This window comes from Podarcis muralis, chromosome 9 (genome assembly GCF_964188315.1).
Source record: "Podarcis muralis chromosome 9, rPodMur119.hap1.1, whole genome shotgun sequence".
NCBI classification, from domain to species: Eukaryota; Metazoa; Chordata; class Lepidosauria; order Squamata; family Lacertidae; genus Podarcis; species Podarcis muralis.
The window spans coordinates 32,371,635-32,395,434 of NC_135663.1; positions in this window are offsets into that span (position 1 = coordinate 32,371,635).

Genomic DNA, 23,800 nt, shown 5'->3' on the forward strand with positions numbered 1-23,800 from the left:
ATGGGGAAAAGGGGACTTATTGTGGGGTTGTTAATAGACATTAACAGTTTTGTTTACCAGGAATGAAATGTTTTATTCCACTTCTGAGATTGTTATGTTTTAGGGTCATGACATTGTAAAGGGCAAAGTCAAGTTCAGCAGAGACCATTGTGACAAGGCACTCCATGCTTCTTAAGTATCACAAGTGAGATTAATGAGAAGATTGTCACAATTCAGATGTGATGAGGGAGACTGTAGGGATAGGTGTTCCAGACCATTTCTAAATTCGTGTTTTCTTTCTTTTTTTTTAATCTGCACAGATTCACAATTAAATGCATATTAAATATATGAACACACATATTTGAAAACATACACACATAAATTGGAATACATAAACGTACTTAAATACATATCAGTAAATCTCTCTCTCTCTCTCTCTCTCTCTCTCTCTCTCTCTCTCTCTCAATATGTATTTTAAAACATATCTTGATGCATTTAACCCTGGCTAACATTCTCAATCTGATATCACCTTTAAATGCTACTTCCTTTAAGCCAAAATGTTCTAAATTGCCACTTTTTATTTAATATACAAGATACTGCAGCAATACATCATACAACAGACAAATAAGTATTTAAAATTCCTCATTTGCAAACGGTGAATGAATTTTGGCAGTTTTTCTGAATTTTCTTCTCCATGGGATCAGGATTTCTCCCCTTCTGGTTGTAGGCACCAAATGTCTGAGAACAAGACAAGAAGCACCTTTGTAGCTTGACCAGACACTCACACATGGCATGAAAACCCAGGCGCAGTATTGTCACAATTACCTCCATCAAAACTGGGAGTTATAGTTTGGTGATGATGATCAGTTGGAGTTCTCTAGTGGCATGTAACCTCAAAAGAACTACAGTAGTGTTAAAAGAGGACATGGCCACTAAATCTGAGCAAGTCTGTGGTGAAGACATACATTTGTTAAATCTGTAAAGGCCTCGGTCCAGTATACCTGAAGGAGCGTCTCCACCCCCATCATTCTGCCCGGACACTGAGGTCCAGCTCCGAGGGCCTTCTGATGGTTCCCTCGCTGCGAGAAGCCAAGTTACAGGGAACCAGGCTGAGGGCCATCTCAGTAGTGGCACCCACCCTGTGGAACACCCTCCCACCAGATGTCAAAGAGAAAAACAACTACCAGACTTTTAGAAGACATCTGAAGGCAGCCCTGTTTAGGGAAGCTTTTAATGTTTAATAGACTATTGTATTTTAATATTCTGTTGAAAGCCGCACAGAGTGGCTGGGGAAACCCAGCCAGATGGGTGGGGTATAAATAATAATTTTTTATTATAAATTATTATACATTGGGCAAAGGATTTTGGTTATAAATATAATTAGAAGATTGGGAAAGATTATGGAAAGAGGGGATTAATTTTATGGCTTGCAATTCACTTAAAGAAAATGTAATGAAAATGCTGTATAGAAGGTATATAACACCACTGAAATTAGCAAAAAATGTATAGATCAGATAATCAATGTTGGAAACGTAAAGAAAAAGAAAGTACCTTTTATCATATGTGGTGGGTTTGTAAGGAAGTTAAGGCGTTCTGGGAAATGATATATAACGAACTTTTAAAAATATTGAAATATACATTTACAAAAAACCCAGAAGCCTTTCTTTTAGGTATCGTAGGAAGAGAAATACAAAAGCAAGACAAAACATTGTTTTTATATGCAACAACTGCAGCAAGAACATTATTAGCCCAAAGATGGAAGCAGGAAGAATTACTGACAAAAGAAGAGTGGCAGATGAAACTATTGGACTATGCCGTATTGGCAAAATTAATGGAAAAAATTAGGAAACAACAGGACCAGACTTTTCTGAATGATTGGAATAAATTTATGTTGTATCTGAAAGACAACTGTCAACAACTGACATCGTTAGTAGGGTTGCAAGAAGTTTTGCAAGTATAAAAGTATCACTTATTATTAAGAGTAATTTACAATTAATTTGTCAGAAAATTGATTTAATTATAATAAAATATAATCAATTGCAGGATTAAAGAATAAGTATGAAAACCATCAGTTGGCGGGGAGCTGGGGAGGGAAGTCACAGGCTTATATAGCCAAACATGTATTTTAATTTTTATTATTTAACAATGTTGTTATGTTTGAAAAACTGTATAAACCAATAAAATTATTATAAAAAAGACATGCATTTGATTAAAATACCTTGAGTTAAAGAAGAAAAAGCTCTAATTTGATTGGCACACATATTTTCCACACCCTACAACAATGGTGTTGCCGTAGCTAGACATAACAAGTGGCAGGATCCTATTCTTATGGGTTTGGAGAAGACCAGAAGAATAAGGAAATCAGTATAACCAATCCGGGCATGTTGAGGACAGGATGCTATAAATCCTAAGGTATAAACTGCACAGAACTGACTATTGAAGTCAGGGGTTTAGAAAGAATAGATGGATTTGTCCATTATGAAACATTTCCTGTGCGTTTGTCCAATACAATCCTAAGGGGCCAATGATTTTATTTTAACAAATAGTTCATTTATTTTTCATATAGTTATATTTGTTCAGTGTTGCTCTGATGCCTCAACAAAGCTTTCAATGGGCTTATTAGCTAATCATCCTGTATAATAATATCTACATTGACACACTTGATTTACACATAAACTGGAGATTTGATTTCCAGGGCTATTTCATGTTATTACAAGCACCTGATTGAATAAGCTGCTGCTTGGTGTCAAGGCTTGTTACCTTCTTAACCATTATGAATTCTCAGGTGGTTTTCTTGTAGTTTAATATACTCGCTGATTTTTTTTTCCCTTTTCAACATCTGTTTGAGTGGGTCCATTGCTATTTTTTTCTTTTTATCTTGCACATACCCCTCCCTGCGTAGAGATGGGCAAATCTGTCAGTTTTAGTTTCTCTAAGTTCCTCGTTTATTCAGGTTCATAAGTTCAGTTCCACACCTTTTTGTGATTTATTTTAAAAAGAAAGTCCTCGTTAAAATTCACCATCATTTTAGTGCAATTTTCTCTTAATATTCACATGTTCATATGCAATTTTTCATAATGTATACAATTTTGCAAAGCAATTTCTGAAAATATAATGCATTTCTTTAAGTTATTTTCACCAATACATGCATTTCTATGTACACATCACTGGGCTGGAAAATGGAATTGGAAAATTCAAAGAAGTGCAAATTTTGAAGGCCGTCTGTGTTTCGGTTTGTGTATTTTTTCGTAAAGGTTGATTTAGGTAGCTTTGCCTTTAAATGTGAACTGAATTAAAAGACTTCCCCATCCCCATTCCTACCCCACTTTCACTACTGTGAATACTGAAGAAATAGGTTCATTAATTTTTATCATCATACCTGTCTCAGCAGTCAGGGTATTATTCTTGCAATCTCTCTGAGGGTGAGTTTCTCCTTCCCTAATCTCAAGTTTCTTAGGTACTTGGGGAGAAAGTTTTAATTATGTTCCCCTCTTCTGCAATTTATTTCCATTCTCTGTATTAGCTTTTGTTATCTTCACTTAATTCCATTCTGCTATCTCCACATTGCTCATATCTAGCCCTACCTGTTTCATACAGAACATCATCTATCCTTTTATTTTATTCTTGATTACATTATGCAACCTGTTCTATTCACAGATTTTCTTTTTTCCTAGAGCATCTACTATGTGTTGGGGGAAAGCAGGGAAAAGGAAAGAAGCATAATGAACATCTTGGTGTATTCATTTGGCTACTTAATCTTCATTTTAGAACATCTAAATAACAATCACATAATGTAGCTAGTCATGTCTCTTATGCTAATAAAATAATATCTGGTTTCATAACCATTGTCTGGAGCAGATTATCCTCGATCTCTGGCAGTTTAGGGACTGATTTTCAGTTGTTTTGCAAGGATCAGATTGGCTGTTTGAACAATGGTTGTTAAAATCAGCTTGCTCCCCCCCTTATTGAATGGCAAGTGTATTGAGTTGCATTTTTTCCCCTTTCACTTGGCTTTGGGGGTGAGGGTGGCAATGCATTTTACAGACATGATCTAAGTGCCTCTGCTTATCGTGTTTCATGAAGTTATTGTTTTTATTAGTTTATTTATGACATTGTTTGGTTTGTATGTTTCTTCGCCATCTCTGCTTGCTGCCATGGGTATGCTGATAGAAATGTGGGATTAAGATGCAACAACTAAATATTCATTGGGATAGTTTATGATCTCTTCATTTAGTGCATGGCAAAGGAAGACAGGCAGGGTTGCTTTGTTCCCACAGGGCCAGGAACACTTCCTTTGAATAGTGTGTGTTTTTAATGCATCTTAAGGGGCAGGTGGCGCTGTGGGTTAAACCACAGAGCCTAGCGCTTGCTGATCAGAAGGTCGGCGGTTCAAATCCCTGTGACGGGGTTTGCTCCCGTTGCTCGGTCCCTGCTCCTGCCAACCTAGCAGTTCAAAAGCACATCAAAGTGCAAGTAGATAAATAGGTACTGCTCCAGCGGGAAGGTAAACGGTGTTTCCGTGCGCTGCTCTGGTTCACCAGAAGCAGCTTAGTCATGCTGGCCACATGACCCAGAAGCTGTACGCCGGCTCCCTCAGCCAATAAAGTGAGATGAGCGCCGCAACCCCAAAGTGGGTCACGACTGGACCTAATGGTCAGGGGCCCCTTTACCTAAGGGACAGGCCATAGCTCCTGCTTTGCCTACAAAATGCCCCAGTTTCAATCTCCAGCACCTCTAGGCAGGGCTGGAAAAGATTCTGCCGAGCTGCTAACAAGCAGGGGAAGCCATTCTGGAGCTTTTCAGATGTCGATGGGCAACCAGATAGGACTCCAACTGAGATAATGTCAGTAGAATCCCAAAAACACATGGAGGGTCATCATCTAGGCTAGATAATCCTGAGCTACTTGAACCAATGGTCTGCCTCTGTATAAGTTATCTTCCTACTTACTATGTAGAGTGAGAGAGAAAATAATATATTTTGCCCAGCTCTCTTTCAGTTAAGGAGTAGGCAATCTTCTGTTGGTCATCAGCTTCTTCCTACTTACTCCAAGAGCCTCTCAACAGCAGGGCCTTCCATCAGGCAGAACCATATAATGCAAAGCAGACTGAACATTCATATCACTTCACATGAAAAAAACCAGTGTGATGTTGAAGATGTTAGGAGCAGGGACAACACAAATGAGCACTCAGTCATGAAGCTCATTGAGTGTCTTTGTGCCAGACACTCTTTCTCATCCTGCCCTGCAAATTACTGTGAGCTTAAACAGGAGAAGGGGAACGGTATATCTTGCTCTGAGCAATTCAGAGGAAGTTTGGGATGTGCTAAATATATAATAATAAATACACGAGTCAGGAAAACCCACCAACATATCACTGCATGATATAAAATTAAGGGACTGAGCCTTCTTAACATCTAATGTCACTGTATCAATTGGTGTGCCATGACTTTGAGTGGGTATTTAATATGGGTACTGATTTTTATTGGTACTAATTCACATGATTTCCCATTAAAGTGTCACGTGAAAGCAACCAGTGCTGAGAGATCAGGTTACCTCTGAATTTTTTTAATCTGTGGAAATGTTAATTCTTTCTACCAAACAGCATTCATTAACATATAAAGTTGGCTCCCATGAGTATCACTGGCACCTGCTGGAGAGTCAGTGACATAGCAAACATTTAACAATTGACAGTATATTATCTACTACCTCTCTTGCTTGTACATTAGCATTTCTCTTATCCAAAGATCAAAGCTTTCATATGACTGAAACTGCAGTAAATGGTTTTTTGGCTCTGTAAACTTCCTTTTAGTACACCACAGACAGTCTCCAAATACACACATTTCTTTTTTTAAAAAGCAAAACAAAACCCCAAACCCTTGTTGCTGAAATTGGGTGCAATATTGTCAAAATATTGTCAAAATTAAGCACTTTGGGGTGCCTTTACTTTCAGTATGCTTAATTTGTTCCCCGCTGAAGTTAGTGAGATCAAGTGCTTAACTTTCACTGGACTATATCTTTGCTTTGAAATTTTACAAGCATGTCTTTTAAATAATTCTTTGCAAAGCACATGCATTCCGAGAAGTCACTGAATTATGTGCACATATGATCTTTGGTACAATTGTTTTGTAGACTTAATTAGCTGACATCATGACTTTTTGTGTATTTTGGGGACAGGGGAGGAAGTGGAAATGCTAATTTGCAAATGATATAATGCTATGTACTCAAGAGATAAAAGCAGAATGATTTATGATCCAGAATTAGCAGATTAACAGATTTTACTGTTCTGTTTTCCCTTGTTGTGCTTATAAACATAAATATCAGCCATTATACTCAAATATGCTATGCTCATTAGGATGATCTTTAATGATGCTGACTCAGGCAATGCTAATGAGATTTTAAACCTTAAACTTTGTTGATTAGAAAGATCACAGTGTCTTAGGGCCTATGTGGGCTACCAACTATGCTATATCTATTGACAACATTCATGCCTTCTGATTTTATAATTCCATAACACTCAGATTTTAACATTTAAAATTAAAACAACAAAGATGCTAAAATGCTTCAGAATACGCTAACATGTGGAATCTGCCATCAGTTACATCTACTTTAATTTGAATGTCTTGCTAATTTTTAAATGCCAGCATTCAGAATGTAAAGCTAGTAAACTATTAAAGGTAAAGGTACCCCTGCCCATACGGGCCAGTCTTGCCAGACTCTAGGGTTGTGCGCTCATCTCACTCTATAGGCCGGGAGCCAGCGCTGTCCGCAGACACTTCCGGGTCACATGGCCAGCGTGACAAGCTGCATCTGGCGAGCCAGCGCAGCACACGGAACGCCGTTTACCTTCCCGCTGGTAAGCGGTCCCTATTTATCTACTTGCACCCGGGAGTGCTTTCGAACTGCTAGGTTGGCAGGCGCTGGGACCGAATAACGGGAGTGCACCCCGCCGCGGGGATTCGAACTGCCGACCTTTCGATCAGCAAGTCCTAGGCGCTGAGGCTTTAACCCACAGCGCCACCCGCGCCCCAAGTAAACTATTACTGGGATGCAAAAAAAAAACCCATAGAATTAGTTTTGTACACCCAAGAAAGCTTTGGGATTGGGGTTCTTTAAAAAGTGAGGGAGGCCAACAATTCAAATGGACTCACCCAAGCTATTCTCTGTTTCTCATTTTTCAAATCTTACATTCAGATCTCCACATTTCCATATCAGTTTGGATTTTTATTTTTAAAAGTTTTCATGAAATTAACCAGGTTTTTAGTGCAGAATTCTCCTACTGTTCTCATGTCAGCTAAGCAATTTATCCTAATGTAATGCATATTTGTAACATATTTTCCTTACTATATACTTTTTTGCACACTTTATTCTACTATAGACATTTTTGTATATATTAATTGTCTGGAGAACTTCTTTGCACAATTTGGAGAAGTGTGAATTTCAAGTGACAGCTGTTGCAGTTTGCAAACTACCAAGACCTCTGGCAATGTTCAAGTGGTCTTGTGGGTGGTGGGTGGGGTTGGAGGTTGAGAATTGCTGCACCAAAGTCAATGCACAGGAAATACACAAGGCTAGCTTAAGCAACCATTCATGTGGGGAGGATCCCTGTGAATTCTACTCATTGGTTCCTGAATAAGAATGTTTTGGACTGTAGACTTGCGGTGTGATTCTGTGTGTGCTTTACTCTGAAAAAACACCCACTGACTTCAATTTAGAGAAGGAGAAAATGAGGACAGAGCTGCTGGACAGTTGTGTAGAAGAGGGAATTTCAGCAAGTAAGGTTGACATGTATTTCTACATAAGTCTGCAGAGGAATCCTTATTGTATGTGTTGTGGTTAAGTCTAGGTTCTATGCAAGTAAATGTACATAAAATTGCAGGCACACAGCACGATATATACAAGTGATATATTACTCAGACCTAAGCCCCTTTGAACTTGATGGGACTTATTCACAGGTGTGTATAGGATTGCAACCATAGCAATTTTAAATTCTAATTCTAATTTTTCTGGTTCTGGGCAGAACATTAAAAACAGAATAAAATTGTGGATCAATCACCTTGCCCAAGAATGGAAGATTTGAGACTGGGCGATAGTTGGCCATATCAGCCAGGTCCAAAGATTTTTTTTTAAGAAGCGGTTTAATGCCCGCCTCTTTCAGCAGGGCTGGAAAGATTCTCGCACGGAAGCATTCACCACCCTGCAGAGCCCGTCACCCAGCTCTTCCCAGCTTGCTTTTATTAGCCAGGATGGGCAAGGATCAAGGAGACAGGTGGTTGGTTTCACTCATCCAAGCACCCTGTCCACATCCTCAGAGGTAACAGATTGGAATTCATTCCATGCAACTTGACTAGGCAGGACTCTAGCACCCTCGTGCCCTGGCCCTGCTCCCACAGTGGAGGCTACCTCTTTCCAAATCTGAGCGACTTTATCTGCAAAAAAACTTTGCAGAATCATTGCAGGAGATTTTGGGAGCCTTATCAGGCCCCGATGGCACAGCTGGTTAAATGACGAACCACCTGAAAGAGTCTTCTGCTGCTGTTTTCTGCAGATGCAAGAGAGGTGGTGAAGAAGGTCCTCTTCGCCGTTGCTATTGCCACTTGGTAGGCTTAAAGGTGAGCTCTAACCTGTGTCTGGTTCCAGTTCCAGTTTATTCACTTTGTTCCCTTTTTAACCTTGTTCAATCACCTTATTTAAAAAGTTGACTGCTTATCAGGGTATCTCCTACTATCAGCAGTATATTGATGAGGATGGTTGTATTGATATTTATACATTTCTATGAATATATATGTACACATCTGAATATATTGTAACTGTCATGCCCCTACTGGAGGAAAGTTCCAGCTCTTAAAGGTGCAGGCTGCCCAAAACCAGAGTGTCTGCCTGAAAACCAAGGACTTGTTGGCTGTAAGGGACTACCCATGAGAAAGCTACTTTTCATGAGTAGACACAAACAAACCTGAAACTGGGAATGTAGTGAAATTATTTACTCTCGGTGTTTAACTATGCTGCTAATTAACTGACGTCGGTGGTATTCTGTAAAAGTAAATAGTTTGGAGGGCATAAAGTAGCACATAACACTAATTTAGTCTAGGTGTAGTTTTTCATTTCTACCTGCAAATGAAACAATAAATAAAAAAGAATTAAAAGTATAAACATGTAAGTAATTAAAATATATATAGTAAATGATTCCATCACCACACAAGTCATTTTAGTGAGGTCACTATATTGATTTAACCTGTAATTGCTTGAGGGAAAATTATGATTCTATAGCTGCCTTGCTTGCATAGAAAGCAGTGAATCATTTTCAGCCCTTTAGCATGTCTTATCCTACCCATGAATTTTTGTTTGTGCTGAAAGATCATAGGCTCCACCTGTTCTTTGAACAAGTGATACATTTGTTATTTATTTAGCCATCTTCTGGATCCCTACATATGCTACAACTGATTTTTCTTTAACAGTGTGATAACAGTAATGGTGGCAACTAGAACTCAGCTGTCTTTTCTCTGAATGTTTTGTTTCAAACCAGTATTTACATCTGTAAAACAGAATTCCAAAGGTTTTCTCATCATAGTCATCTTTGTACTTCTCTGTCCTCTGGCAAGCATGACACATCCCACATTCCGTCCAAGGAGTGATTGCTGCCTCTACTATTCCAGGCTGAAACTAAATTCTGAGAAGACAGAGGAATTGTGGGAATTTGGTTCCCAGGTTCAGGAAGATGGTATGCACCCTATTCTGAAAGGAATAATAGAATAATAGAATTGTATAACTGTACCCCAGGAGTCATCTAGTCCAATCCCTGTGATGCAAGAATCTCAGCTGAAGCATCCATGGCAGATAGCCATCCAAAATCTACTTTAAAACTTCCAAGGAAGGAGAGTCCACCACCTCCTGAGGCAGTTTCACTCCCTTTGAAGGAAAAAGTTCACAGCCTGGTGGTTCTCCTAGAACCAACTTTTTTGTTGTCATTATTATCACCATCCTAATATAACATCCTAATAGAAAACATTTTCAACATAAAACTTTCACATTCAAAATTCACACCTGACGTGTTAAAACACAGAAAGTATATTTTTTTAAATTTCAGGGTAGACATTTATAGCCCAGAGTACCTTCTATCAACTTTGTCTTGTTCAAAAGCTCTTGGAGAGGCAGAGACAACCTGGCGGTGGTTATCTATGCAATGATAATCTTCTGATGGGATTACTGTAACACAGGGATGAGGAACCTGTGGTCCTCCAGATGTTCCTGGACTTTACTTCCCATCATTCCCAGTTAGCTTTACCAATGCTCAGGGCTGATTGAACATGTAATGCAATAGCATCTGGAGGGCCAAAGGCCCCCCATTCTTTCTATAGATGGGATTGCCTTTGAATATGTTTCAAAAGTTTCAGTTTATACAGAATGCATCTGCCAGGTATGCCAAATTCATTTCATATTTTGCTAGTGCAAAGGAGCTCCCTGGCTTGTCTGGCTGCTCTCAAACGAGTACTAGTATTGACTTTTAAAATCCCTAAAGACTTAGGGCCAGGTATCTGAAGGACTGCATTTCCCCCATGCCATCCTGCCTGCACTCTTAGATCACCAGCCGAGGGCTCCTCTCTGTTCCCTCCCTGTCAAACAGACACGAAGCAGGTGGCAACTAGACAGAAAGACTTTTCGGGTTTGTCATCCTGTTTATGCAACACCCTCCCTAGAGAGGCTCATCTGGCACCAACACTGCTTTCTTTCAGGCACCAGCCAAAACCTTTTAATCCTCTCAGGCGTTTACATTTTAGGCATTTTAAATCTTGCAGATGGCTGTTTTATCTGCTAGTAATTTTATATGTTTTGTTGTTGCGATGTTTTAATTGTGTAAACTTCTCTGGAACCAGTCTTGGTGAAAGGTGGTGTATAAAATGTTTTTAAATGAATGAATAGATGGAATGTTATGCTTCTGAGAGAGTTTGAATGACTCAGGAGCACAGCATGAAATAGACAATCTCAGCCTCCCACCTATGTTTGAAGCTGGCAAATATGTCTGAATAACACCCTAAACTCAAGCTTTGCTTAAGAAGCTCTCAGACCATACTTTCCCGTCATTGTCAAAGAGAAGTGTTCAGGTAACCACATATTTGATCTGACAGTACTAACGCAGCATGCAGTGGTCCTGACAAGAACTTATCTGGATTCCTTGATTTATATATACAGTGGGATATTTCATGATAGGAGTTTTAAAAAATAGAGTGGAGCAGAAGCAATGAAAAAGGTATGACTCGCTTCTGATAACAAGAACTATACCAGAGTTAGAGAATGGCTGCTTCTTCTACCCCGAGAGAACAAATTGTTCGCTGCAATAAGACATAAAGAGCCTGCTGGATTAGGTCAATGGCCCATCTAGTCCTAGCAGACCAGAGGCATGTGGGAGACCAGCAAGTAGAATTTGAGCATGAGAGCACTCTCCTCTTCTGTGGTTTCCAACAACTAGTATTAAGAAACATTGTTCTTTCCAACTGTGGAGGCAGAGCACAGCCATTGTGGCTAGGAGTCATAGATAGCCCTCTCCTCCATGAATTTGTCTAAACCTCTTTTAAAGCCAAAGTAAATTTTACATGGGACGCAGGTGGCGCTGTGGTATAAACCACTGAGCCTTGGGCTTGCCGATCGGAAGGTCGGCAGCTCGAATCCTTTTGACAGGGTGAGCTCCTGTTGTTTGGTCCCTGCTCCTGCCAACCTAGCAGTTGAAAAGCACATCAAAGCGCAAGTAGATAAATAGGTATACCACTCCGGTGGGCAGGTAAACGGCGTTTCCGTGCACTGCTCTGGTTTCGCCAGAAGCGGCTTAGTCATGCTGGCCACATGACTTGGAAAAACTGTCTGCAGACAAATGTTGGCTCCCTTGGCTAGTAAAGAGAGATGAGCGCCACAATCCCAGAGTCATCTGCGACTGGACAACTGTCAGGGGTCCTTTACCTTTTTTAATTTTACATTCTTACATTTATTCTGAAAATCGCCAAAGGAGACAGGTACAGGGATGGCATTTCACAAATGGGGAACCATCACAGAGAAGACCATATAATGGGTCAGTGCCAACTAGGTGGTATAGAAACATAGAACTGTAGAGTTGGAAGGGACCCTGAGGGTCATCTAGTCCAACCCCCTGCAATGGAGAAATCTCAACTAAAGCATCCATGACAGATCCAACCTCTGCTTAAAAACCTCCAATGCAAAGAATCTAAGTTCCTGCTGATGTTTAGTCAGAATCATCTTTCTCATAACTTGAAACCATTGGTTTGGGTCCTAGACTCCAGAGCAGGAAAAAACAAGCTTCCTCCATCTTCCGTGTCACAGCCCTTTAGATATTTGAAGATGGCTATCATATCTCCTCTCAGTCTCCTGTTTTCCAGGCTAAACATACCCAGCTCCCTCAACCATTCCTCATAAAGCTTTGTTTCCAGATGCTTGATTAATATTTCACCTTTAAGAAATTCCCATCCATCTTGTAGTGATGATGGCAGCTGTGGCATGCAGGCCAAAGCCATATTTGATGTTTTGCATAGCAATATGATGTATTTCTAATGTGCTGTACTCTGTGGAAGGCATACTTGGCAAACACATTATTACCAAATGCTGTGAGGTGCAATCATCTCTTGGCAGCAGCAGCACCAGGCATATGGGGTGCGAGGGGCTGCAGTCCCCTCAATATTTTGAGGCAGGGGGTGCTGCACCCCAGTATTAAGGGGGCTGCCATCCCCTGCCACCCCCCTGGGTGAGTGTTGGCACCCTCCATGGCGCCCACTGCCATCGCCCAAGCGCTGGGCTGGGCAGGAGCCTTGGAGGGTGATTTTTGCCCTCTGCGCTGTCCGCCAGAGCATCTTGACAGGTGCCCATGCATCCTGGCGGGGTGCCGCATGTGTGATGTCATGCATGCCCCCCAGTGTGGGGCCTTCTTGCCATAAGTCCTTCCTCAAGGAAGCAGAGACCATGGTCCCAAAACCCAGAGGTGACACCAACAACAGGGCCTCCCTTACTACTCTCACAAAGGAGCAACATGGACACAAAGAGCCTATGGGGTCATGTGTTTAACCCCACCTTTGACATGTCAGGGCTCCTCCATGTCCCTCACAGTTTGAAAGATAATATTTGAGAGAGGAAGCCATTTCTATCAAATGGCACAGTTCATTGGATTTTTATATACAAAAAAGTGTGCACATAAAAGATGTGTGCAATATGCATATTTTGCAAGGGAGTGCACTGAAAAGTGTGTTTTATGTAAACAGTATCCATAAAATGCACAAAACAGGATGCAGTAGAGCATCACACAGTGGATACAATGGCATGCAACAAGGTGAAACATACCACTGATTGAGGGCAGAATTAGCTGCTCATTCCATCCTTATTTTGTTGTGGGCTGACTTACATAATCAGGTTGCATCTATCTGAGAATATCCATTGAAACAAAGATAGCCTTACATGGATAAAATAATTTGTATAATGGCATGATAAATGCAATTATTGCTTCTGCTGGTGAACTGAGCTAGGATGTAAAATATGCACTTTTTCAAATTTATTTGATTCTTGGAAAATAAAGCCGCAATTTTCTCACTTTCACTAGACCTGTTTTTGCTGACAGAGCAGGAACTATATTCCAGTGAGTTAGAAAGAGAGAGTTATTCTCAATCAGAGCTCATACTTTTTCATCCAGATATGGCATTTAGTAGGGCAAATTCCATTTGCTATAGCTAGTACAACTCTCCCGGCAATATGCTAGTGCCATAAGTATGTATTCTTAAATTAAATTTGTATTAACAAATTTCTGCTATGAATACAGAACACTGAATTTTGTCACATACAGGAGAAAATAAATTATAATTATCTATAGCTAGAATCAGAGAGTGTGATTAGTGCAACAGCTGTTTGGAAAGCAGGCACTCCAGCAGGATACCAACTTGATGAACAGTAAGAGATTTTTTAGCGATGCCAGATATTCTTTTTAATTTGCCATGTGTTAGCAAACGTATATTTGCTGGCATTGTAAATTCTCTCTCTCTCTCTCATTTTGAACCTGGATCAAGGGTGTAATGGGGCAATAGTGCATTCTTCATTCTCTTAGGGAGGCTGGTTTAAAAGAAATATTTAGCGCAGATGTCCCATTTTTCCATTTTCTTAGTGATCAGCATTTTATGAATATGTCGCTTTCTGTTTTTTAAGAAGTGTTCTTAAAATGTTGTTACCTCCAAGAGGCAGTTGATGAGGACAAACCGTGTGTGTGTGTGTGTGTGTGTGTGTGTGTGTGTGTGTGTGTAATGCCTCCTTGTAAGAGCAGGTAGTCCCTGCCTGCTTGAGGGAGGCAGTGGTAAAACCACCCCTTAATATATCCTCCTTGGATTCAGAAAATCTGAGAAATTAGCAGCCAGTTGCCAATCTCCCTTCAAGCAGGGCTCTTGAATGGGTAGTCATGGACCAGATCCAGGGGCTCTTCGGGGATAGGTGTGCCAAGGTGGGGGGGGGCAGGGGCCCCTGGAAATTTTTCAATGAAGGGCTGACCCCCTCAAATGTTTGTGGCAGCCATGCACATACTCCATGGGGTGTGCTCACATCACATCAGCAAGCCCCATGGCATCCGTGAGTAACATTATGATGCACCAAAGGTGCCTATGATGTGTGTCAACCATGCCAGGGCTGGAGAAGCTGATGGTAGGCAGAGACCTGTCTGAAGCTCACTCTGCACCCTCTGTGAGTGCCTCCCAGGCTCTGGCCCTCTTTGGGATGGTGCTGGATTTCCCACTGCCCTGTCCTATTGTGTTGTGGTCCTGCCCAAAGATGAGCATGTTGAATATGCTAGGACCTTGCTGTGGAAAGACTCTCCTCCCTGGAAGAGAGGGGAGTGGTTGTGGGTGGGAGCCCGAGCTCCGCCCCTAGGTTATCATATTCTGAGTCAGGGAGGAACTTTCCCTGCAGACTAATTGTCCTGTCTGCAGGTTTTTGCCTTTCTCATAGCAATTGTCACAGCTTTGGACGTTAAGGCATTAGTCTGGATCTGTAACATTTGGGTACCCTGCTAAGGGTGTCTGGGGAGGGGTATTGCTGTCTGGGAGCCCACACGGGGCCCTTCCTGAGGTGGCCCTTGAGCAGGGGCACCAAATCCTGGGGGCCAAGCTCTTTTGACTACCCCAATATTTTGGGAGGCCCTGCAATGTCCAAAAATATCAGGAGTTGGAAGAGGCCATGTGCAGAGACAAGCATGGTGCAGTTTTAGGGGCGATTCCTTGTCTTCCTCTTCCTGCCACAGAGGGGAAGGAGGGTTCAAGCAGGTGGCAGTAGCAGGAGCAGCAGGAGCCACCAGTCATTGAAGCTGTACTGCTGCCACATATGGCTCCACCCTGGCTCTTCCCAACGTCCTGATGTCACACGTGTCACATGCATGATTTCAGAGGGGCCAATCACCATCACAAGCTGGCACCTGTCCTGGACGGAGCATCAAACTCAATATGGGGGGGGGGGGAATCTCCTTTCCAGGGTCAACACATCCCATTACCATCTAGCAGATGGGATGGTTGATCTCAGATGCATATCCAATGCCTTCAACAAAACCGGTTTACATCTGCAATCAATAAAGTTGTGGCCTATTTCATCCCAACACTGATGTCCTGTGTCTTATTTAACTTGCTGGGTGGTGTGCTTCTGACAATTGGCCATGCAATAGTGTACACCACAAAATGTTAGTGTATATCGGAACATGCATGTTTTTGCTTTATTGCTTGCACACATGCTGGTAAGCCAAATGGCCTATATCTTCCCAATAAATGCACATTATGTTTATGTACATTACCTATGTCCTTTCTGGTACCTAGATATAATTCCCCCAGTCACTTCATTGGTTATTAGATCAACCCTAGAGTTAAAAGCCTATAATTTAAGCTGACTTTTCAAATCTACAGCAAATTACAGAGAGCTCTATGGAATAGATTTCTCAAAAGAAAGCTATCTTTTTACATTGGGTCAATTATTCTCATGTTTTTCACAAACCACTTCAACTGCATATTTTGCTCACTTTAAACCAAATTTCTCAGAGCATCATATCCTGAAAATCACCATAAATAACTTGAAGAAGGAAATTTGGTACATAGAGTTTTTAAGAATCCCAATCTTCTTATGCCTCTGGATTCCCAATGGAGAACTCTTGGAGGGGGAATTATTTTATACAAGCAAAGATACTTGACCTTTCAAGATTGTTAACAGACACTTTTTATGACCATTGATATTTCTTAGCAGTGAGTTTAGCACTACGGGAACAGTACTTCTCAAGCCACAAAATGTCACTTTTATGATGTATTCAGTTTAACAGCTTTAAGGGCACCATTCCCAAACTAATGACTTATAAAAGCTTAAAGGCATGCAATTTTACTTAAAGATGTGCAGGTGCTAGAAAAATCTTCATATTAGATTACAATAGGAAATAGTGCACCATGCTATTTCAGTAATTGCTTCGTTTCCTTCAGTACTCTGAGAGTAATCTGACCTGTAGCTTGCTCATATGACCATGGCCCTTTCATATTGAAATATACACTGCAATTCAGCAGCCTGCCATTATTATACACAACGGAATGATTATACAGTGTTTTCTCTGCGACATTAAAAATATATATTAGGAAGAAAAGGTGGTGATTGTTGAGAATACATTCAGATCTCAGTATATTTTGTGGCACTGACAACCACCTTGGTTTTTTATTTTTATTTTATGTGTGTGTATGGATAGGGATAGTGGAGAAATAGGTTTGGTCAGCTTTTTACAACAGACCAATCTATTTCAGTGGCCCCAAACCTGCTTGTGGATTGGAACACAACCACTCCCAAATCATCAAAAAGCCCAGGCTAAGTATTTTGGGCCAGTGCTAGATTTTTAGTCCCCCGCAATTCGACTTTGCTGGTTTTGTCTTCTGTATTTACATTGCATGTTTCACTTACTTGAGTCATCAAGAGGCGTTCGCTGTACTGATATTAGTGTTGGGATTTTCCATTCACCTTTAGTTGCAGACATGGGATTGTTACGTGTCACATGTCTGTTTACATTCCAGCACAGTTTGCTGGCGTAAACGGAACTTCCGCTGTATTGCTTTTGCTTTGACTCTCTCTCTGAGAGAGATGACATGTTTCTATGTCTTGATTTATGTTTAATAAATCTGTAGTTAATAGTAAGTATTCATAAGCCTCAGTCTCTTCTGTTGTGCAGTTTACACTGCTAGGTATAGTGTGCCCAAGTCTGGGAGGCTTGGGTCACTGATTTATGTCGAAGCCAGAGGTCGATGGATCTTTGCAACGGCACAGCTGGAAGGAGACGATCCACCTGGGGGCTAGCCAGCTGGCCTTTCGATCCCCGGATGATGACAATTAGATGGAGCTTAAATTAGGGAGCTTAAATTAGGGAGAAGTCTTATAAGAAACTGCTGTAGGAGAGTGACTATGAGCAGCATTATGAGAGGGGTGTTTCTACCTATCCCAACCTTTACCCTTGGAAGCCTTAGTAACATCATGGGAAGTGTGTTTCTAGGACTAAGGTGACACTGTGAAGCTGCTTTGTTATTTTTGCTATTGGGTGCTACGTGTTGTTTAAGTAATCTTGTTATAATTAAAGTATTGAAATGTGTTTTTGTATGTTATTATATATATATATATATGTAGGACGCGGGTGGCGCTGTGGGTAAAACCTCAGTGCCTAGGACTTGCCGATCGCATGGTCGGCGGTTCGAATCCCCATGATGGGGTGCGCTCCCGTTGCTCGGTCCTAGTGCCTACCAACCTAGCAGTTCGAAAGCACCCCCGGGTGCAAGTAGATAAATACGGACCGCTTACTAGCGGGAAGGTAAACGGCATTTCCGTGTGTGGCTCTGGCTTGCCAGAGTAGCTTCGTCACGCTGGCCACGTGACCCGGAAGTGTCTGCGGACAGCGCTGGCTCCCGGCCTCTAGAGTGAAATGAGTGCACAACCCCAGAGTCTGTCAAAACTGCCCGTACGGGCAGGGGTACCTTTACCTTTTACCATATATATATATATATATATATGGTAAAAGGTAAAGGTACCCCTGCCCGTACGGGCAGTCTTGACAGACTCTGGACAGACTCTTATTATGAAATAGCTTTTGTAGTGCTTGTTTGAAATGCATCCCTGTTTTTCATTGTTGTTGTGGGCCACTTTGAGCATGATTTTGTGGGAAAGTGGGTACCCAAAAAACCACCTCTCTCCACATGTGAAATCTTCAGCATAGAGAGCCTCCTTGGCTCCAGCAGTTCTGAAGGTATAAGTTGCAGATAGGATTGGGCTCGAACGACACTCAGTTAGAAATATCCACCGGATGGATGAACATGATGTGAATACAAATAGATGGCCTTCAAGGCTATGTGAGTAGTGCCTGTCACAACAATAGGAAGAGCAGGGATACATGATGGGAGAGGGCAGGCGTGATTGACTGGGGATAATCAGCTCTAGTCCCATTTTTGTTCTGCTAACTCCAAATCCTTTTATGTATGTCAGGGTGGTGTGTTGGGGGGAGATGACATTTTCCTGCATCTCTGCAGAGTCACTGTGAGCAGAAACAGTGAAGACAGAAGTGGTTCGCTTCACAATTATTTTCCCCCTCAGTTTGCCTTTAGGGACTCTTGCTATCACCCCCATTTTCCTTCTGGGTATTTCCAGTGTGGTGTAGTGGTTAAGTGTGGTAGATTTGTAATCTGGTGAACCGGGTTCACGTCTCCGCTCCTCCACATGCAGCTGCTGGGTGACCTTGGGCTAGTCACACTTCTTTGAAGTCTCTCAGCCCCACTCACCTCATAGAGTGTTTGTTGTGGGGGAGGAAGGGAAAGGAGAATGTTAGCCGCTTTGAGATTCCTTCGGGTAGTGATAAAGTAGGATATCAAATCCAAACTCCTCCTCCTCCTCCTCCTCCTCCTTCTTAGAGGTGGTAACCCTAATAATGTGGAAATTGGAAACAACTGCAACCCTCCTTCCCACTGAAGACCCTTGGAGAAAGGAGGACTTCAGGTATAGGTTTCTGTCTGCCCTGCCCCCAATTTATCAATTGCATTCAACAGGAATATTTGAAGGGGGAGATTACAGCAAAGAGAAACTGTCTGTTGTTCCTCCATCCAAGAAATATTTGGGCATGAAGCCTCTTTAAATTTCCTCATGCAATTCAGTGGAAGAACCCTTCTCGATTAAATTGCCTTGAGGGAACAGAAATAGGTGGTACCTCTCCTTTCGTATTGGTTTGAAATATGCTGAAATATTTTCCCATTTGGTGGGATGTATCTTGGATTATTTCCAAGCTAATCAAGCGCAAATCATAGGGAGTTCTTCCATTACTGTTATTCAGTTCTTCCTCACAATCCAGACAATGGGTTATTGATAGGTCTTGTTGTCTGATGTGCATTCTGCAAAAAGATGTCACTGCATCTTGATTTTTTTCTGATGACTAAATCTACTTTTTCTGTTTTACCCTACTTTCTAATACCCAACACTTAAGTGTAACATTTCTCATTATCAGTAATATATTTTTATTTCTGTTCAGAAGCTGTCAAGTCACTGCCATGCTCCTCAAGAAAAGTGCCTTCTTAAAATGTAACCATTAAGTTAGCATGGAAATGGCACAAAGTGAATAGAATGAAGGTACATAATGTGAGCAAAATGACACTGTAATTTCTTTCACCGTCCAAATGCATCACACACCGTTATGATAAACGAATGTACATTCTAAGGCAGTAAATTCATTGGGAAGCAGATCAAATTGGAAAGGCAAACAATACTTTAAGGAAGATGCTTATCGGTGCCCACAAATATTTAATCACCTATTCATACAAACTAAGTGGATGTGTGTGCTTTGTATTCCTCTTATCATTTCTACACAGATAAAATACATAGTGAAACAAAAACAAAAAGCCCTTGTTGATTTATAAATTACTAGCACTATTATAAATGAAAGTATATAAAAATAGATTCCAGTAGTTGTTTTTTATGAACTCACACAATATCTTTTTTGGAGGGGCCCGATAAAATATGTGGAAGGGCTCAACTTTTTGTGGGGAAATCTTGCATTATTATTATTATTATTATTATTATTATTATTATTATTATTACTATTTAGAATAGCAACCCCAATGTGTTCTACCAACATCTGGTCTATTGGGCCTTTGCCAATATTCTGGACATAAAATAAAGGCCACACACTTACCTAGAAGAGATAGACATAGACATAGATTCTACTGGTCATGGATCTTCTTCCTAAACTGGGAATGACTTTTTTTACTCTTAATAATTGGTCTTATTTTGTAGCACTTTATGTGTCAGTCACAACCTTTGGGTTTTTCATATTGTACTGACAACAGAGAAACAAGAATTTTGGGGTGCCAGTAATGTAACTAGGCAATTATTCTGATAAACATTGTGTAATCGGGTGCAGTATAACAGATTTAATTGTGTATAACTCCACACAATTATAATATGTTGATCCTTGCAAAACTCAAGTACTGAAAATATCATTTAAAATAGTTAATGAAGCAAGATCCTGGAAATTACCGCCATTAAAAATCATAATAATGACCAGGAATGTTAATTTTCTGCATGGGTGCAATTGCACCATGAATCGTGCAGTTTAGCTTCTGGCATGGTGCATAGTGCTTCTGTTCAGTTATTGAAGACTTTCAACATTATTCTTTTGAATGTTTCTAGCCCTCATGAATGTGGAAGTTCCTTACTGGCGACAAATGATATACTCCATTTTCTTTTTCTTCTTACTTCTGTTCCGCCTTGTACACTTAAGATACAATGCCATATTCTTTAGCATATGCGCCGCTGGGGTGCAAAGATCCACCCAGCGCCCCTCAAAGTTGTTGGCTTTTTTGGGGGGGGTCACTCACCTGTAACAACAACACAGCGGAAAAACTGCTTTTGTTTCCTGACTCATCTGGAATATTTGACGCTATGGAATAACAGAGCGATGGAGGAGGGGGACGGGGACTTTCACTCCATTGCTATACACTGCTGCCAATTGAGAAGGAACGCTATACAGTAGGCATACATCTGGCGCCCTCCAGTATTCGGCGCCCGGGTGCCCCGCACCCCTTACATCCCTGGGTAAAGATGGCCCTGGATTCACACAATTCCCTTTCAACCTCCTCCTGTCCAGTCCAGACCCCAGGATGTGGTCACCATTCCAGTTCCACTGCACTTCCCTCCTGTTTCAGGCCAGTCCCACTCACTGAATTTAGGATGCTTAGGAGTCAGTTTTGGATTCTTCATCATGCCCTCAGGTGCTCAAGCTGTGGGGGAAAGGATGCTAGACTGGATAGGCCTTTGTTCTGATCCAGAAAGATTCTTCTTCTTACAACCCTGTACTAATACTGTCTCTTTACCAATATATTTGTTAACAAAGTGCAAGAAAACTTTCTATTTCTAGTTCTTCTCATTCTCATATGCCTCAATCCATATTTCTGTTCAATTCACTTACATGCTAATACATGAACAACATATTGGAACTTTTCACTACAGAGAAGATTTCAACATGAGTACAAAAGGCATGTAGATAGTTCTTTGTTAATGGCTTTCTTTACAAAAAAAGTTCCCATTTATTACATTTGCAGACTGCAAAAAACAATGCCTCAAAGATTGCCATATTTCAGTTATTTATATTGTAATTTTAAAGAAACAGCAGGGGGGAAAATAAAAAGAAAGAAACTGCTCTGGAATTGTAATCATTGCTGATAATGGAGTTCCTAATAATATTTATTACTTAAAATATACTGGTTATTGCCTGTTTGGGATTTCTTTATTTTTAAATCTCTTTTTAAAAAATCCTCTCAAAATAACATCGTAACATGTATTTTTTCTCAAAACATGGTTTTTTGAAGTGTGTATTTTGGTACACTTAAATCCTGAAAGCTGTATCACAACATTCAAAGTTTGAAATCCTGTAGACAGCTATGTTCTGATTCGCACATTAGTCCGAGAGGTGTCTATTAGGTCATTTCCCATGCGGATTAGCAAATATCAAATTCTTCAGGCATCCTTAAAACAAAGACAAGAAAAAGTTTTTCTACAATAGTACCCTACACTGAAAATAAAAAAAAGAATCAAACATTTTTATGTGACCAGCTTGTTGTAAATTGCCTGCTACTGCATAGGGCTGCCATATTTCCAAATATGAAAAGTTGTTGAGCTTTGATTCTTTGAGGGGGGACCCTGCCACCTTCTCAGAGCCTGCCTGATTTTGAGATTTTGAGAAGGTGGCATAAGGGCTGGATGCTGCTACAGCCCTGGCACTGATTTTCCAAAGCGAGACCTGCCCTCGGAGGGATGAGGGAGTCTGGGCAGCGGCGTAGCTAGCTGCTCAGGTGCCCGGGGCAGCGCGCGCACCCTGCAGCTGGGGGCGGAGCGAGCCGCCCATGGGGGCAGGGTGAGCCAAGGCAGGGTGCGCTGCGTGGAGCCTCTCTGAAGCCTCTCCCTCAGTTGTAGGGTGGTTGAGGTGGTGGGCAGACACAAGCCCTATGATGCTCGAAAATGCAGTCCGCCCGCCGCCTCCCCCTCAGGAGAGATGCGTGACTCAGGCACGCCCAGTGCCTCCCGCCTCACCTAGCTATGCCTCTGCCTTCATGCTCACCTAAGTTTGGATCTCCACACTCTTCCCCTTCAATTCCTCGAGCCCTCCCCCTATTGCTCTTGCTCCCTACCATAGGAGCCAGCAGCTGGACTGTGGCTCGACGTATGCTGATGGTGAGAGGAATGCAGCCGGCTTATGGAGAGGGGAAGAAATGGGGTTGGATGGTGGGTTTCTGGCTTATTGCAGAGATTCAAAAGCCGCTTTTTAGGGCAACGAGCCTTTTTAGGGCAACGAGCCTGCAGTCATAAAACCCAGAGCAACCCAGACCCAGCAAAAAGTATTAACTCACTCCCACACCACCCCCGACAAAGAAAAGGTTTCCCATTCTTCCCTTCCTTTAGCACATTTTAGAATGGAATATGGCTGTCTTGCTGGCTAGCTTCATCACTTGCAGACCACGCTGCTGAAAGATCATGCCATGATTCCCAAACTGTGAGCCTTTGCCTCCATAGGAAGCCTCTCAGCTCCACTAAGCGAGATAAAACCATTTCCCATGAAGATGAAATATTGCCTGTCAGGTCTCTTTTCACACACAACAAACTCAAACACTGCTATTTCAGGAGTGCACAAAAAGTGGCTCATCGTAATACATTTTCTTTCCTGACCTGGGAATTTAATGGATTCTTCTGTTTTTAAATCTATAGGACTTGGTCTAAAAACTTCATGCCTCTTAAATCCACATCATTCTTAGGATATAATGAGTCATTAAATATATATATATATATATTTACCAGTTGAATCACATGAGTCCCAGATTAACAACAACAAGTGTTTAGATTTGGATTTGATATCCCACCTTTCACTCCCTTTAAGGAGTCTCAAAGCGGCTAACATTCTCCTTTCCCTTCCTCCCCCACAACAAACACTCTTTGAGGTGAGTGGGGCTGAGAGACTTCAAAGAAGTGTGACTGGCCCAAGGTCACCCAGCAGCTGCATGTGGAGGAGCGGAGACGTGAACCCGGTTCCCCAAATGACGAGACTACCGCTCTTAACCACTATACCACACTGGTGTCACAATGTTATAACTGTTGCAGCCACATTCTTTACCTTTGCAGTTTCTAGACAATTTATTTTATTTATATCTAAAAGAAATTATGTAACACTGATTAATATAAAAACTGTTTCCAGCAATTTTACATAAAACAGATGAAATTAAAACCAAATCAGAAATCAGATAATGATTGTGGAAGGGTGTATT